Consider the following 19,079-nt stretch of genomic DNA (forward strand, 5'->3'; position numbering starts at 1 on the left):
TGCCTTTCCTGCTGATCACTCAGATTATGAGAAAGGGTTCTGTTGTTATATACGATCTGGCCACTATCCATTTGTATATCCACTTCCTCGATATAAAAATAGTTACAGGTTTGTTCAGTAACAATTTGGCCAAAATATTACTTTCCTCCATATCGTATACCACTAAGCAGGTGAATTATGCACACAAAACATTGCACATTGCAGAGGGATTACCACCTCCCACCTTTCCATAATGCAGTCTTATTAGAAAGTGGCTTCGTAAACTAAAATAAATGCGAGGCTAATAACAATTCAAAAATTTTTAAAATCTTTTGTTTTATATTGGAGTATAGCAGATTAACAAATTTGTGATAGTTTCAGGTGCACAGCAAAGCAACTCAGCCATACACAATTCAAATATTATTGATTGTTAAAGCAAAGTTCCCAGTAAGTTACTGCCTTAAGTGAAACATCCTTAGGGTTTTAAGTTGATAATTGATAGACGGTTTTATTTTGGAAATGTTTGATTGATAGAAGATTACTGCAACCCTTCAGGCCTGTGCAGGAGTTCAAATCACTGGCTTTCAAATTTTGTTGTGCTTTTTTTCATTATTCCTTGTCATTCCACCTGGCAAAAACCTGCATCATACTTCTTCATTTTCTGCAGACTACATCAATAATGTGTTTATCATCCATGCAGAGATGCATAGGCTTATTACTTTGTCACTGAGGACGTTTTATTTTTTAATTGTTGATTTTTTGAAGTCAGAATAACTGTCAGTGAATGTCATACTTGGCATTGTGCCAAGATATATAATGAGAAATAAAATACTGTCAGTTTATGATAATCTCCTAAGTATGCTGAGTATATTAAATTAAATATAAATTAGTTTAACAGTTTGTCCTTAATCTAGCAAGAAGATTCATACACACTTTCAATAGTATAATGTGCAGAAAGAAATTTTTTAAATGACAGCTTTCTGATGGTTTATTGATTCTATTTATTAATTAATTTATTTATTTATTGTTGGCTGTGTTGGGTCTTCGTTTCTGTGCGAGGGCTTTCTCTAGTTGCAGCAAGCGGGGGCCACTCTTCATCGCGGTGCGCGGGCCTCTCACTATCGCGGCCTCTCTCGTTGCGGAGCACAGGCTCCAGACGCGCAGGCTCAGTAGTTGTGGCGCACGGGCCCAGTTGCTCTGTGGCATGTGGGATCTTCCCAGACCAGGGCTCGAACCCGTGTCCCCTGCATTGGCAGGCAGATTCTCAACCACTGCGCCACGAGGGAAGCCCTATTGATTCTATTTTTGGAGGGTTTTTTGTGACATAACAAACTAGTTGTGTGCTTTTGTGACTTATAAAAAACATTTAGTGAATGGTGATGACATTTTGCATGTATCTTTTATTAACTCAACAATTGCCTTTAGTTGGAGGAAAGACTACCAAATAAATATAGTAAAATTAAGATATCAAGAAAGAAGGCATATGAGAGGTAGGAATCGTCTTCTCATTACCCCCACCCCACGTATGCTATAACACATGCCCCATCTTGATCATAGATCTTTAGCCATAGCCTCTATTGAACGGGCAATGATCTACATGGACCTAACCTGTCTCCTCCCCTGGGTTATAATTGGCTGGACCCACATTCACTCCTGGCACTGGACGAATCAGATGCTCTCTCATGAGAATTTTGGGTCAGAAATTAGAATTTATAGTCAGTGTCTGATGTAGAATAAAAGAAAAAATTGTTTGGTCATTCAGTAGATGTAGAAAAAATTTACTTGACAATATTCAATTCTCCATTCCTGACAAAAGCTTTCAGTAAACCAGGAATTTAAGGGAACTTTCTCACTCTGATAAAAAGGTATCAACAAAAAACTTAAAGATCACACTTAGTGGTAAAACACTGAAAGCAATAAGATAAGAACAAGGCAAGGATGAATACTGTCTTTTACTTATAGTCTCTTTTGTCGGGTATCTTAAGTAGGGAAATATGGGGGGGGGGGTGTCACGGGGAGCCAAAAGAACAAAATGGGTTGAAAAAGACTAAAATTTATACCAGGGTTACAGAGGGGCTCATGTTATAGTCGAGTGTTCTATTTCTTAAATTGGTTGGTAAGTACATGAGGTTACTTTTCTTATTACAGTTTAACATGTAGATGTAACTGTATGAACTCTTGTTCAAATCAATGCATACTTTTGAGATAAAGTTTAATCCAGGAAAAACAACATAACTGCATTTAATTTGGGGAAAGATAAGGAAATAACCTTAGGTTATTTAAACCAATTACTTTTTTAGGCAGGTGATAATTAAGTCTCATTAAAATGACCACATGTGAAGCTACAACACCATACAGAATGTGAGGTTTCACTCCTCCTATATTGTCCTCAGACCTTAAAATAGCTGGAAGAGCCCACACTCCCTTCTATTTAGTGAATTCCCAAATAAAAGATTTAATTCCAAATTTCTGTATTTTATGTCCCCTTCTACTCAACAGTTTCAGAGGAGGCAATTGTGAAAAGTCTTGGAGAGTTGCAAATATAAAGGGAATACTGTTGAAGGAACTGGCGCCCCCATCACTATATCATTTAACGGTATACAAATGGTTTAGCAGTAATACCACCAGGCTTCTCAGAGTTCACAGTCTCCATTCTCATGTCTGAAAATAGATCATAGCTCTGCTAACGGTTCATGCCATTTTTCTAAATAGGCCAGCAGAGCCTTTAATATCCAGTGTTTAAAAGGCATTACCACAAATGCTGTTCCTACATACACTTAGGTAAAATGGTGTGATTTGTGGGGCACAAAGGAAATCCCCCCAAACAACATAATCACTTAAAAATAAATGTGGATTTCTCACTGGTCTTACAAGATGCTTAAAAACATCATCGTCCTATTTAATTGCAAGGAAAATAAATCTAGAGAAATGCAAATTTAACGAGAGATGGAGAGGAGGAAGCAGAGACAAAGGGAGAATTAGAGGGAGAAAGAGAGAGATAAAATGAGAGAGAGAAAGGAAAAGAGTGCAAATGAAAAAGACAGAAAGCTAAAGAGACAGAGGGAAAAAAAAGAGAAAGACAGAGAGAGAGATTCAGAGACCAAGAGAGTTAGAGAAAGAGGAGGAGGGAGGAAGACCACGAAAGTGCAATAGAACACTAGAAAAAAAGAATGATATGCAGCAGATAAGGGAAAAACTCTCCCTCTCCTCACCACCCCCCCCCACACACACAGTATGTATCAAATGATTAATTCAAATTCACATAATCACTGACATATGAATGATGATCCAGAACTGAGTAATGTGCTAGAATTTATAGCAGTTTTTGGGGGGTGGTTGCACAAGGGGCAAGATCAGCATGGTGAGAGTAAGAGGAGTAGGAAGAAGAACTGAGTTGACCGGACAAGATAACAGGAATGGAGGATGATGAATAGTGAAATTTATGTTGGAACACATAGGTCAAGCATCCTAATTTTTCCAGAAGTGACTGCCAATTCAGATAAGTGTTTGTCTACCGCAAGCCCCTCCAGTTGTACATAGGAGAAAAGAAGACAACAAATATTTAGCAGTCGGGGAAGGGAATCTGTCTCTTAACCTCCACTTTCTATGAAGGTGCCTCTGGGCCCCTGCTGACCCTTCCTGGACAGCTCAGTTACCATCACCCTTCTCCACATTGGAAAGCATCAAGACTCTGTTTATGGTTCTGACATGAAACTGAGCCCCTGCACTGACATGATTAACATGCAGCACAGTAGAAATTACTGGAACCATGCTCTGAAGTCATGCCAAACACATGCTCTGTAGACATGATAACCTTCAATAAAAATCACAAATAAGTATTTTCATTTTCAAGTGAGAGGATTAACTGCAGGATTACCACCCAGAGAGCTCCATTCACGTAGCTGGGGCATGATTAATTTTGGATTATGAAAATAGAACTCCTTTCAATCATGTCTGAAATTCCATTCAACCTGGTATGACAGCAACTATAATACACAGAAATACTACGAAGGGTGCAAATTAAACCCACACAAAGAGGGATTTGGGCCAGATTTCTGGAAGGATATTCAACCTTAGCTCATGTCACTGTTGTGCAAACATAAATTAAAAAAGAGAATGTGCCAATATCCTGACCGAGTAACAGCATGAATCTAGCCTCAGGTCTAAAGTCTAAATTATCCATTAATAATATTTTCAGTCTTATTCAAACCGGGCATGATCCTTGGAGCAATTCAGAAGAGTCTAATGCATGGTGAGCATTACTAGCCCACATAAGTGAGGGAATATCAATCTCTCATGGTAGAAAGGAACAGAGGTAATTTACCAAATGGTACCCTACTGACCTGAAAAAACTGATTTACCTCATATGGAAGTTTCATTTTAGAGGAGATTTTGTTTACCAGGCCTCATTGTAAGACCGACATATTGTATGCTGATTAAGAGTGTATTGGAATATTTTTCTTCCCTATGGTCCTTTTTTGAAGTAGGAAGTTTCATATTTAGTTGCACATTACAAGGTGCTGAGTTAATATTCCAGAACTGGAAATCAGAGGTATGCTGAAGCATACTGGGCTGTGTTTTCATCTGCACTGAATCAGAATGATACCTATTACTGAATTATTAAAATGCAGACTGTTTAAAACCCTGAATCACAAAGGAAATTCTTTTCTCCTTGACATATTCAGCATATGTTATTATTTCAAATTCTGAGTTTCTCTGTATTGTATATCCTATAGAAAATAAATGCAATTAAATGTGATATATTAAGGGCTTCCCAGTCTGTAGTTTAGGATCAAGTTACTAAAAATTAGACTGTTTCTTTTACTAAAGGAAAAGAGAAAGATCTTGGATAAGGATTTCAAATGAAGCATTAATGTTCCTGGATCTGTAGAAAGAAAGGTTATCACCTTGTAGTGCATTGTGTCACTATAATTTCTGTTTAGAAGAATCATTTTCAGGATAATGTTGAGACTTCTCAAAATTTCCACCATCGTAAAAAACAAATTGCTCGTCAAGCCCACAAAGTAGAAAACTCAATTGCCTTGGAGGAGTAAGAGGGAGAAATAATTATTGAAACACAATTCCAAACGCTCTGAGAACTGCGTATCATATTTTGTCCTGTGGGTCTCTGAAGGACTCAACTGACAATAACACTGTTGCTGGCCCCTGTGATACTCCCATGGCACCGTTTAGAGCTCTCTCATCATTAAATAACAGAAATTTTGTGGAATTGATAAATATAGTCTTCAACATTAACTAAATAATCCTCCCAATAGTCTGGTAAAGCAGATGGAGAGAATAAAACAGAGAAGTTGTTAAGGGGCTTAACTCAGCCCATAGAGACAAGCCTGTGATTTAGTTAGTACTGGACCTCCCTGGTTTAACTTCATGACACCTTCTCTTCCATTCTTTACTTATAAATAGGAACCAAGTCTTCAAACCACAGCTACCCCAGCCCCCAATCCCTCATGCCTGTCTTTAATTCTTTCCATTTAATCAAGAACAGGACATAGTCCTGCTGCAAAGGGAATTACAACTTTTTCATATATACATTTCTTATGTATACATTTAAGAGCATTAAAATTGCTTTTAATAAGACATTTTTTTCAAATGGATGAATATCTTTTATGTTTTCCTTTTTTTTTAAAGGAGCAAATCAGTTTGAAGCACATTGTTTCTATCAACCTCTAAATTATTTCTATTCCTTGTTCTTTGACATAATCAACTCCTCTTTAATTAAGTGGAATAAGCTGATTATTTCATTTCTTCCTGGTGACAAGCACTTTGTTGGCCACTTGAGGGGCATAAATGAGTACGATATGGCTGCCATCTTGAAGGAAACTGGGATGGGGAAGGAAATTGATGACTAAACAAATAATAATGGTCATAGTAATGATAATAATTCCTGGTAGTTTATTACATTCCAGAGCCTTTGCTGAGCATGCCTTACTTCATTTGATCCTTTCATGTAAGAACTACTTCTATTCTCATTTTTCACAGACCATGCAACTGAAGCTTGCCAGGTTAATGCCTTTACACATTGAACCTTTGTAAAAAACAAATACCCCATTCTCCCATTCAGAGCTTATCAAGCAATGTTTTAATATTTCAATTTTTCATATAACTTTTCCATACAGAGCTTGTCTGACAGTTTTAGTTCTCAATATAATTAATACTTTTCATTCTGGTTTATATTTTTATGATTTTTCTTGGCTTGAATTCTATCCCCAAGTCTAATCAATTCTGGGTCAGTGACAAATAGCATTTCAGAAACTGCAAAGTTGAAAACTATTTTGACAATTATTTTTAGGTCATACTACCATGTCACTTTTTGTGGTTAGTGGTTTTTCTCTCAAATACCAGCTAATCTTTGGAAACTTTCCTGAGTTTCAGAGGGATGTGAATACTACTTTTCTACTGCCCTTTTAAAATATCCCTATATTGCTATATTTATTTTTAAACCATATTCACATGATATCCTTCACTTTCAAGTGATAAATATCTTAAGACAGAAACTAAATGTGCTAGCTAAATTTGGATTCTTCAGGGTCCAAATTCAGTGTCTGATATATAGTAAGTCTCAGTGCCTGTTAAGTTGAATTTTACTTTCTTGAGAAGAGGGCTTTATCTATAAGGTCTTTAAACTTTCTTTGTATTACCTATTCAATATCTCTATCTCTTTGCCTCTCTTTTATTTGTTTCTTATTGTTTCAGAGGTGTAGAGGTCTCCCCTCCTTTTCAAATGTGGTCCCACCAGTTTTACACTGTGGTTATTATTGATCTATTTTTCCCCATGAGCAGTAGTCACTCAGTATCTACTCCTCCCTATCAGAAGCTCTCATGGCTATCTCTTCCTTCCCGTTTGACTATAAGTTTTATTTGATTTGTCAAAATCCCTTCCAAGGAGTACAATATGGAAAAAAAGAGTAACTTAATAGTGGAGAAATACTACCTGAACCAGATGATCAAGGTCAACATCAACGGTGATAAATCATGTTGATAGTATGTGCATTTGATTCAGTGTGTACTTTATCTCTGTGGTTTTCCTCCCAAGAATGCATATCCCCATTCTAACCATGGGAAAAACATCAGCCAAATTCCAATAGGGGGCATGTGAGAAAAATACCTGACTAGTACTGTCAACACTGTCAAAGTCATTGTTTTAATTTCTCAATGAGTTGGCAACACTGTGCCCCCCCCCCCCCAACCAGAGGTTCTAGGAGAGATTCAGTCCCTTGACTCTTTCAGCTTCTGCATTCCTGTGCTGGTGGTTGAATCACTCTAATCTCTGCTTCTGTGATCACATTGCTTCTTCCTCTTCTCTCTCTCTGTCTCTCCTTTGTTTGCCTCATATAAGGACACTCATAATTGGATTGAAGGCCCACTCAGATAATTCAGGAAGATCTCATCTGGAGACCTTTAACTTAATTACATACAAAAGATTACTTTTCCAGATAAAGTCACATTCACAGTTTTCAGGGATGAAAACATGGAAATATCTTTTTGAGGGCCACCATTCAACCCACTACAGTCATTTTAATGACAAAGAATGTCTGAAAAACTGTGACAGCCAAGAAGAGCCTAAGCAGACATGATGACTAAATGTAATATGGTATCCTGAATAGGATCCTGGAATAGACAAAGGACACTAGGCAATAACTAAGGAAATCTGAATAAAGAACGACTTTAGTTAATAATAATATATCAATATTGGTTTATCCATTGTAACAGATGAACCATACTAATGCAAGATGTTAATAATAGTGGAAATTGGCTATGGGGCGTATGGGATCTAAACTGTTCTAAAGCTCAAAGTCTACTTTAAAACAACTCTGTTTAATCCTTTATAACAGTTCTGTCAGATAGAAATATAATGCAAACCACATACGTGATTTTAAGTTTTCTAGAAGTCACATTTCAAAAAGTAAAAAGAAATAGGTGAAATTAATATGAATACATTTCACTTTATGTAGCCTGATGTATCCAAAATCATATCATTTCCATATGTAATTGATATAAAAATTATTATTAGCAACATATATCACAGTCTTTTCTTGGTAGTGTGTTATGTGTAATTCTAGAAATGGCACAGGTCCTGACAGAACTACAATCCAGTAACAACACTGCAAGTAATCAAAGAGTGAAACGTCATCTTAACAAAACAAAGTTGTGTTTAACGAAAAAAAAAAAAAAAAAGTTTACATTTGCTTCAGCTTTTAAGTTCAAATTCATTAGGTTCCATAAAATTCAAAATTCAGTTTCTCAGGCCCGGTAGCCACACTTCAAGTGCTCAGCCTCACTGAAGTGCACAGCTCCAAATGTTTTCCTTGTTGCTGGTTTCCATCATCTACCCTGTAACCAACTACCCTCTCCCCCCAAATTAGTGCCTTAAAATAACAATAATTTATTATATCTCATAATGCTTTGAGTTGACCTCGTAATCGTTTTCTGGTCTTGCTTTCTGTCTCTCACGCTGATGGCGTTAGAGAATCACTGGGGCTGGAACTTCCAGAATGACCTTATCACAAGTCTGGCTCCTTGGCTAGGAGAGCTGGAAGGCTGAGCTGGGCCTCTCGCTCCTGCCCTGTAGCCTCAGGGCCTCTCCCTTGACACATGCCCTCTCCTTGTGGACTCTCCAGCTGGGTGGTCAGACTTAATCCATCTGTGGTTCAGGGCTCCCCACAGCTCAAAAGTAGAAACTTCCAGGACTTCTTAAGGATTAGATCTAAGACTCGGCACAGTGTCACTTCTGTGCTGTTTAAATATTGTTGTTTAAAGATTGCTATTGTTTAAAGTGAGTCATGGAGCCAGCGGATCCAAGATGGAAGGGAAATACACAAGGGCATAAATACAAAGAGACACGGAGATTAGTGTTCTTGAGTGTTGGTTCAGTTTTCAACAAGTATTTATTTCACGAGGATTGTCACTGTTAATTCTCATAATTGTGTACTGTTACTTCAAAGTAACAGAGATACAAAAGTTAAGAAACATGCTGAAGCAAGGATGCCTCAGTAAGTGGGGAACCTGGGATTCAAACCCAGGCAGTTCTGATTCCTGAGCCCCTGTCCTTTTTGTTAATTTTTTCCATGTTAAATTTGTTGATGTAAACAACTTCTAAGGACAAAAATTAAAAGAAGGAAACAGTCCTACTAAGCAATATTTTAAATCCCTGATGTTATGCTTGTTATGCTTAAAGAAGTTCTCATTTATTGAAACTTACAGTGAGCATTAATTACATTTGCTGTGAAAAGATCTGACACTTTCTCTTTCTCTCTCCTCTATCTCATACTTTCTCTCATTCTCTCTTTCTTTTTATGGATAAATGTGATGGTCGTGTGGAAATTTCTGCCAGCTTTATACAACCTTTTCACTTAAAAGTTTCAGTAAAATGCATTTTTATCTAATCACCCAGGGCTCTTTCTGCTGACCTTAACTGTTTCTTATCCTTTGTAATCACTGAAGACTCATCAGTGACATTAGTAGTTCCATGTAATATAATATGTTTGCATTCCATATTTTTCTTAGGCAAAGAAATCAACTCTGACAAAGTAATGACCTCAACATAATTGTCGTTAACAAAAAGGTTACAGTGTTCTCACCAGAATAATAGAGCCAGGAATCATTCTCTTTTGTGATTCTACATCTTACTTTGCTCTGAGCTCTTTAAACATAACAAATAATCATGCCTTATTAAGCACCTGCTCAATGAAGTTGGGAAATCAGACTATGGCGACATTAAGTCCTGACCTTTGACTTCTTCTGTCAGATGTCAGAATGATTATTTCTACTGGATCTTGGTTTGACATTAGGGAGCAATTGGCTAATCCTCAGATTCTCCAGACATGCTCTCTGGTCTCTTGCTAATGCTCATCTTGTTCTGAGTCTTAGATTTATTATGATTTATTCACCATGTGGGGTAACAGTATCTTCTTTTATCTTAAAGGGAAAAGCATCTATATGGTTTTAAGCCCTAGTTCTCAGGGGAACTCGGGGGAAAAGTTTAAAAGCTTAGAAATGGGCTTTTACCTCTTCCCTTTGTCTTCTTTCCTAATATAGAATTTGAACAAGTGGATAAGGGAAGAGATGTGTAAGAGGAAAACACTCTGGGTCTAATTAGTTGGCACATCTCCCATGAGGGGTGAATATTAGAGTAACATCATACCCAGAAAAAGAACTATGGATTTGATAGCTTTTCCAAACAATGGGCCTAACATATTTGTTTTGAAATGTAATCACTGGCCTGTAGTATTTTAAAAGCATAGTTGGAGTTTGGCATTGCTGTTAAATTACAAATATGATAAAGTCCAGAATTGTGAACAGTGTCAGCCCAGATTATATACAGAATGAAGTGTGAGAAAAGGTATGGGAAAATTTTTGGTAGACTAGGTAGGAGAGAGAAACCTTGGGGAAAAGAGATGTACTCAAGCAGAAAATTTAAGAAAAGTGAAACTCACCTTAATTTATCATCTATTATGTGTCAAACACTGTGCTGGGCATATCATAAATGAACAGGAAAACTGAACAATAGCAGTAGCATCCCATGAAAAGGAGCTAGAACAGAAAGGAGAGAGCAGCATTGAAATAATGAATTTATATCTAGGATTTGCTAAAAACATCCGAACATAACTCTTATTTCAGAAAATCCCTAAATAGGGCACAGTAGAGCTCTACATCCAACTATAAAAATTTAAGTGGAGACAAACAGCCCTTCTCCTACTTCAAGGCAATTTACTAAGCTTTATCAATCCAAATGTGCTTACAATTCACTCACTCCCTTTTTGCTGAAGTTATCCACAGTGTTTCTCTTCTTTGCTGCCATGAGCTGATGCTGGTTTGCCAGTAACAATTTTAGAAATTTTGTGGGTTGTTGATCCATGTGTCTTAATACAGTCCTTTTAAGTATTCAAAGTGAAGGCTGCTAAATAAAGAGTCCAGGTTCAGTACCTAACAAGAGTCCTTAAGAGGAGGGAGAAAAAGATAAAAGACAAGAGTTGTATGCTAGTAGGAGAGACAATAAAATTAGAAGGACATTGCAAAAGATACGGTAATGTAGAGAAATGTAGGAAGCTTGCAGAGTCCTTAGCGCTTTGTTCAGATGTCCTCCAGAACTAAGCACACCTTGGTAAATACTGGTTGACTGGGTAAGTGAATTGTTCAAGGCCAGTGCTTCCACATCTTTTTCATGTCGCAGCAGGCTTAGAAAATGTATGGTAAATAGGGGTAAACAGGAGCGTTTTCTTGCAGCTGGAGAGGATTGACTTCCAGGGTTCCTGCCTACTCCAGGTCTTATGGGATGCCCCGAGGATGAGCAATTGAGTTTCTGAGCACCTGCATGTGTTGTGGTCCAATGCATGAGAAGCACTAACCTAGACTATGAAATATACTTGAAATATACTTTTCTTCAGGTCTGTTATTAGCATACTCTAACCTTTGTGTGTATTCTAGACAGATGGTGCTTTTGGGGGGTAAAAATGCGTCCTTTCCTTTAGGTGGATTCAGCTTCATAAAACCTACTGCTTGGCACAAGTTACATGGGCTGGATTCAACCCCTGCTCACTCATCCACTGTGTGTTTTATACCATTATGTCCACTCAGCATTCTACTGTCCTCTTTCACTCAGCTAATTTTATGCAATCTCTAATCTAGTGGTCACTGACCACCTTATACTTTTAAATTTGTCAGTTCTGCTTCTTGCCTTCGTGAAATCTTCCTTTTGCTCAAATTTCTCTTAACCTATCTGCTCAAGTTTCACAGTTCTATATTCTCTTGAATCTACTTGAAAAGGAGAAGAAAACAGAAATCTAAAATTTTCTCTCCCCATTATCTTTTGTGTTGTCGTTTTTGTTTTGATTTGTTTTTTGCCAAACTAATTTATACTGAATCACAGCCTCTGATGATTCAAGCTGAGGTCGAGGCCCACCAGCCATGACTTCCAAAAACACACTTGTTGGTTTATGTGCCTTGCCGTCAACATGTGCATTTTCTGGAGAAGTTTTTGGGGGGTGTTTGTTGAAGTATTTGGGTTTGGACTATGTGATTCCACAAAGGGATGGAGAAAATGAAGGTCCATTTTGGATTGAGTGCTGTCAGGAAGCAGGGGCAGTTCAGTGACTGGTTGTCTCAGTTATTTTTATCTGGAAAGAGAAAGGATTAAAATCAAGCTAAAGTTGTCATTGATAAAGAAGCAGTTGTCCCTTGTGGTAATCAGCAGAAGGGCTGTTATTTTTGTAGTTGTAGAGTATCTTTGTCTCTGTCTTGTTTCAGGCATAATCACAGTGTGGACTCATCTGTTTTGTCCACCATCGTCACCAGATGGCCAGGTTTGGGTATTGCTTATACAGACGTACCTGGGAGAGATATTTCAGGTTCCTTTCCAGACCACTGCAACAAAGTGAATACCGCAATAAAATGAGTCACATGCCTTTTTAAATTTCCCAGTGAATATAAAAGCTGTTTGCACAATACTGTAGTCTATGAAGTGTGCAATAACATTATGTCTAAAAAAACAATGTATGTACCTTAATTAAAAAATACTTTATTGCTAACCATCATCCGAGCCTTTAGCAAGTCACACTAGTAATGTCAAAGATCACTGATCACAGATCACCATAACAAATATAATAACATTGAAAAAGTCTGAAATATGGTGAAGATTACCAAAATGTGACACAGAGACACAAAGTGAGCAAATGTTGTTAGAAACGTGGCGCCAGTAGACTTGCTTCATTGTCACCAAACTTCAATTTGTAAAAAACGCAATATCTGCTAAATGCAATAAAGTGAAGCATGATAAAACGAGGTATGCCAGTGTTCTGCAAGCATTTTTTATGTTCGGTTGGAAACATTAGGCCTAGCTACCAGCTCTGGACTGCCAGACCTCCAACTTTTTCAATGCAGAATCTTTTTATTCACGTAGTTGTTGTTCTTTATTTGCTTGCACCCTCCCTTTAAATCTTTTCTACTTAGACTAAGGATTCACAATCAAGCTGGAAGATGGGAAAATCCTGTCAGATACTGATATGGGTCTCTTCCTGAAATCTTCAGGTCTATAAAAAGAGAGAAGGAAAACAGAGCTACTGTGAATTTACTTTGTAGTATCAAAGCTCTCAGCTGGAGAATAAAGACAGAGTCAAGAGTCAGAGAAGTCACAGCATGAAGTTTCACTCCTGTGAAGGCGTCCTGTGGCATAAATGAGCCTTGTAGGTGTCTGCACTCTGCCTGGCTTGGCCACACAAGTCAAGGATATTCCCCAAGTATCTTATTTTTGGATTGATGATCCTACACACTTTAACTTGTCTTTGTCGTTTCCATTTTGTGTGTGGGATATTAGTGGGGTTTCGTCAGAATTACGTCCAAGATGCGGTAATATGGGGAAAATCCCAAGTGTTTTTGCCATGCTCTCCCTTAAACTTATGCCATCTGTCTAGATATAACAAACCTTCTGAAATTTCTGAGAGGTCTTCAGTAATAGATTTCTTTAGTTTTCTGTACTGATGTAGCTTTTCCTTATTTTTATATTCTGTTGGTAATTTCCATGGGAGCTAGTGGGAAGAGAGAAGAGTAATTGCTTTGTGAGGTAGTCATTTCGCTCTCCTATCTGGAGAAATGTATGTGATTTCTAAAGACTGAAAGAGAAAAGGTATGTTTTCCATGAATAATTTTTTTTTTACCTGCAAATGGTTGTAGTTGCTGCAAAATTTCATCACCCAGACTTCTCAGGCAAAATGTCCCTTTCCACATGAGAGAGAAACCAGTTGTAGTAAATAGACTTAAGGATGCTCTCAGTTCCCTTAGGGAAGCCTCAGGTGTCCTTCTGCCATGTAGCCCAGCATTTCAGACATACACATAGCTAAGAGATGACCATTTAGCCGACTGACAAACCTGATGACCTGTTCTTAAGGAAGAATTTTATCAATAGAAATTAATCTAATGTTATACTTCAAACTGCCTCCCTCCTCTCACCCAGAAAATTCTAATCACTGATCCTTGATCCCAGTGGATGCATAGTACAGGAATGTAGGCATTTTGCTAATGTGCTCAGAAAAACATGGTCTACAAGTAAAATAGGGAGTCTGCAATTTCTGTATCCATCAGTGCCTGATAAAAGCAATATACCTTAAAATCATTTTTATTTCTGTCATTGCTCACGGATTTGGATACCATTGATAAAGATTGATTTCTTTTTAACTGGCATGTTATTTAAATGCTTTCAGAAATATAATCATGGACTTTGAAAACTGAGAAAAACTTTGGAAGTCATCTGGCTTATAAATGGGTCTAAAAATAGCATAAAAAATGTGTTCCATTTTCAACTAACCTCGTTAAACACATGTCCCCGTGAAAGTTAAATTGCAGCCTTTATTTAGAGTCTCATTTATAAACATACACTGTGAATTTTCAAGACAGGATATAAAATACAGTATTTCCCAAACTTACGTGATCAATCACCCTCTTTCAATTTCATACCAGTTAATATTTTCTGGAAGAATATTTCAAAAAGCACTGTTTGGAAAACTCACATTTATCCAAGTTTTCTCATTTTTATGAAAGAAACCTGGCAGAGTTCATCTATTAGTGTCAATTCCCAGAATAGCACCCAGGATCATGATTTCCAGACTAATTTCCCACTACATCACACACTTCAAAGATGTATGCATATCAACACTGGATAATCATTGTTGAACACACTTATCTGTATAAAATTATATTGTATCTTTGCTTTTTTAGAATACATTAAAGAGCTGTTTCATTGTCTAATGAACTTCTAATCAAGTAAATAATCCAAAACTGCCAAAGCTGCTGTGTTTTATTCTTTGTTTGTATTTGACTCTCTTGCCAAATACATATACTTTTAGTATAAATCAAATGATACAGAGTGATAGGAATCAATATAAGTTGGATGATTTTGTTTAAATCTTTGACTACAGTCAGCAAAATATAGTCAAATAGCTCAAGTTAGCCTATAATATGTTTCTCTTCATTGCTGCAATTGCAAATTTAATCTGAATCCAATGTTTATATATCTACTGCATAGTCAGAATAAAGCATTGATTGAAGCCCCTTTTATAAATAAGCAGTTATGCTATTAATCAAGTTAAACATTTCAATAATATATAAAATATATTATTTTCTTGGAGAAAAGTATTGGTGGTAAAACTATTATGGGAGCACTTAGCTCAGTAAACAAAACTAGGTGGAATTGTAACTGTTAAAGATTGAGTCAGGGGAAACAATAATAGAGTTTTTATGCAAAGGTCTTTTGGAACTTTCCTCTGAGGTCTTTTAAACTATGTGGTACTTTGAATCATAAGTATAATTTTACCAAACTGGAGATAACTCAGAAAGTAAAATATACCAAAAAAATCTGATTATTGCCATTAGTAAGAATTATTATTTTTAAACCAAGATAAAATTTGGATTAATTTAACCATCTAGTGCAATTGCACTGTTATAGTGCTTTCACAAGGAATGCATTCATGACTATTTATTACAAAAAAAAAAAAAGAATTTTTGATTTTAGTATCACAAACACTTATTCTAGAAAAAAATTATCAAATTCTAGTGAATAGTTAGATGTACATAAAAGAAACCTATTTACTTTTCTTGCTTGTGATTCACAAGCATGGATTTCTGGGTCCTCAAAAAACCTGATAACATTCAGTATAAAGAAACAGAAGCTTTCTTCCATCTTTCCCTATGTATGTCACTCTTTAGCATGTTTCTCCTTTTTACATTGTCAAGATCTTTCTTTCTTCAAGTTCCCACCTAAGTCCCACCTAAGTACAACATAAAACTAGCTCTAGCCTTTACATATTCCTCTTCTCTGGAATCAGTCTTTGGTTATTCAGCCCTGTGAAGAACCCAACAATGAGGTCACTACACACTGATTAGAATGGCCAAAATGTGGAACACAGACACCAAATGCTGGTAAAGATGTGAAGCAGCAGGAAATCTCATTCATTGCTGGTGGGAATACAAAATGGTGCAGACACTTTGGAAGACAGTTTGGCAATTTCTTACAAAACTAAACATACTTTTACTGTATGATCCAGCAATTACACTCCTTGGTATTCATGAAAAGGAGTTTAAAACTTAGGTCCACACAAAAACCTGCACACAGATATTTATAGCAGCTTTATTCATGATTGCTAAAATGTAGAAGGAACCAGGATGTCCTTCAGTAGGTGAATGGATAAATAAACTATAGAATAATACATCCAGGCAGTGGAATATTATTCAACACTAAAAGAAATGAGTTATGAAGCCATGAGAAAACATGGAGGAACCTTAAATGCATATTACTAAGTGAAAGAAAACCAGTCTGAGAAGGCTAAATACCATATGATTCCAACTATACGACATTCTGGAAACAGCAAAACTCTGATGCCAATAAAATGGTCAACAGTTGCCAGTTGTGGGGAGGAGAAAAGAACAGGCAGAACACAGAACGTTTGGGCAGTGAAAATATTCTGTATAATACAGTAATATCTATGTCATTATATATTTGCCCAAACTCATAGAATGTGCAGCACCAAGAGTAAACCCTAAGGTACACTATGGACTCTGGGTGATTATAATGTGTTGATGTATTAAATAGCTTCATCCTTGGTGGAAAATGTGCCATTCCGGTGAGTGATGTTAATAACGGGGGAGGCTATGCATGTGGGGGGGCAGGAGGTATATGCGAAATCTCTATACCTTCCTTTCAATCTTACTATAAACCTAAATCTTCTCTAAAAAAATAAGAGACTTATGCAATAGAATTCAAAGATGAAATTAATTCAAGAGGAATTCACTGTTAATCATCAGCGTCAGAGTTGGTAGAGAGATCAAATAAGAAAAAAGAATAATAAGTGCATGTTGGAATTGTCACCTCCTAGATCACTGGTTATCTTAGCAAAACTCAGTGATTTGAGGATATGAGGAAAGAGAAGAAATATATGCAGTAATGGTAGCAACATCATCTTGAACCATGACTGTAAAAGAAAGGAGAGTTGAAGAGATGTAACCAGAGAGTATAGCCAAGGAAGAAGTAATGTTGAAAATAGAAAAAAATAATTGATGCAATAAATTCTTGGTGAAGACAGAAGTAGATGAGGTCAAGAGCATAAGTGGACAGGTGAGCTTCAAATTCTAAGATACAGTTCTAAGTGGCTAAGAATATGTACAGGTGTAATATAGATAAGGGGAAGTTGAAGAAATTTGCAACTGATGGAGTCTCTTTGCTTTGAGAAGTAAAAAATAAAATATATTTATTTAACAACTCCATATCACACTGTCAAGGAGACTGTCAACTGCACCTGGAAATGAGTAGAAACTTGACTACAGCTTAAGTTCTTTTGCAGAAAAAAAAAAAAAAAAAAAAAAAAATTTGTGGTAGGGAAGTTTCTAGGGTTGTTTCAATTGGTTTTCCTAGAAAAGCTGAGTCTTGATCTAACATTGATGAAGGAGAGAAATGAGGGTCTCCGTCATCTACGTGGCTGTAGCCCCGTCCTTCCTTCCTTCTTGCCTTCAACACAGTCACCCCAGCCCTGTTCCCTGGATGTAAGAAATACCATCATTTAATTTACATATTGTCTTTCATCCCTGGGATCCTTCCAGCTGAGGATTATTTTTTTTCCCCTGGAGTAGAAGGCTTTGCTCACTATAACTCCACTATAGTTCATGTAATTCTCCCTATTTTGCATCTAAAACCTCAGATTCTGATGTTTATATCACTTCCAAATCAATCTCAGAACTTGAGGGCCACCTTATGAGCCTCTTTTAGGCCTTACACTTGGCTTCTCATCCAGGTTTTATTCCCTGTTAATTTTCTACTACTATTTGTCTCACCATTTCCATCTTCCTTTTTTATCTTATCCCAATGCCCTTCTTCTGGTCACTAGCCTTCACTTCACTTCTTTTAATTCTTGTTGTATCAGAATCTCATAACATCTGTTAGATGTGGGCGTGTTGTATGTGTATATAAATGGGTGTAATGTGCAACTAAACATATACTTGATACCTACTACTCAGTACATGTCTTTATGTCTACTTAAGAAGGGCGTGTATTAAGTCAAAGAAGTATGTGGTTGAACATGTGTGACTGGCTAAACTGTAGACAAATAGCCAGGAAGGATATTGTAGAGTTTTACTTGGCTAGAAAAGACTATGGAAATCGTATGGGAGATGATTTCAGGAAGGGGAAGAGATAAGCCTCTGTTAACCTCCTAGCATACTAAGATCCTCTTAGAAAAACATTGACTTTTTCACGCACTTTTTGCTTTCTATTCCCTGGCCAGATTCATTTCTTACCTCACATATCTTCAGAGCAAAAGAAGTCAGAATGATGAGCAAAGATTTCCTACACACACACACACACACACACACACACATACACACACACACACACACACCCCAAATCTGAAGAGCTTAGATTCTGCTTCTGAAGAGATTATTGTTCTGATGAAATATGCCTAATCCCATTGCTTTAGGGATATCTCCAGTTCAAAATGAGGTCCAAGGGGGAAGTAAAGATACAGTTTAATAAACCTGTGTTGCTTCACTCTCTCTGTAATATTGGATGATTATGTAGTACATATTAATTCACAGTGTGTTCACATAATAAACCCTCCTTAAATTAAAAAGAAATTGACAGGGGACAATTTGAAATAAAAAATAAAATATTGGTGGAAAATTGCCAGGCCTCCACCCACCAGAATCTTACAATTTAGAACATTGTTAATCACCTCTCCCTTATCTTCTATTTTTTTCTGTATTTTGTTCCTAGTCACTCAAAGTCTTAGGACAAGGTATTCTCTCTAGCTCATTGTTTTTATAAATATCCATTATAGTAATTGCCTGCAACTTTCTTTTGGAATCCACTCCACTCTTCTGTGTGCAATCATTTGGGTGTAACCAGTCCTGCACCTTGGTTAGCACAGAATATACACAAATGCTGTTCTGCAGAAAAGCACAGCTTGCCCCTACTGATAGTATTACCTGACATATGTCCTGATTACAAACTTGGCTCCCTGGAGAAAAAGCAATCTGTGCCAAAAGGAAAGATGGAATTAAGTCCTCTGAGCTTCCAGAGGAGGTTTTCTGTCTAATATGCCTCC

This window comes from Eubalaena glacialis, chromosome 8 (genome assembly GCF_028564815.1).
Source record: "Eubalaena glacialis isolate mEubGla1 chromosome 8, mEubGla1.1.hap2.+ XY, whole genome shotgun sequence".
Taxonomy (NCBI): domain Eukaryota; kingdom Metazoa; phylum Chordata; class Mammalia; order Artiodactyla; family Balaenidae; genus Eubalaena; species Eubalaena glacialis.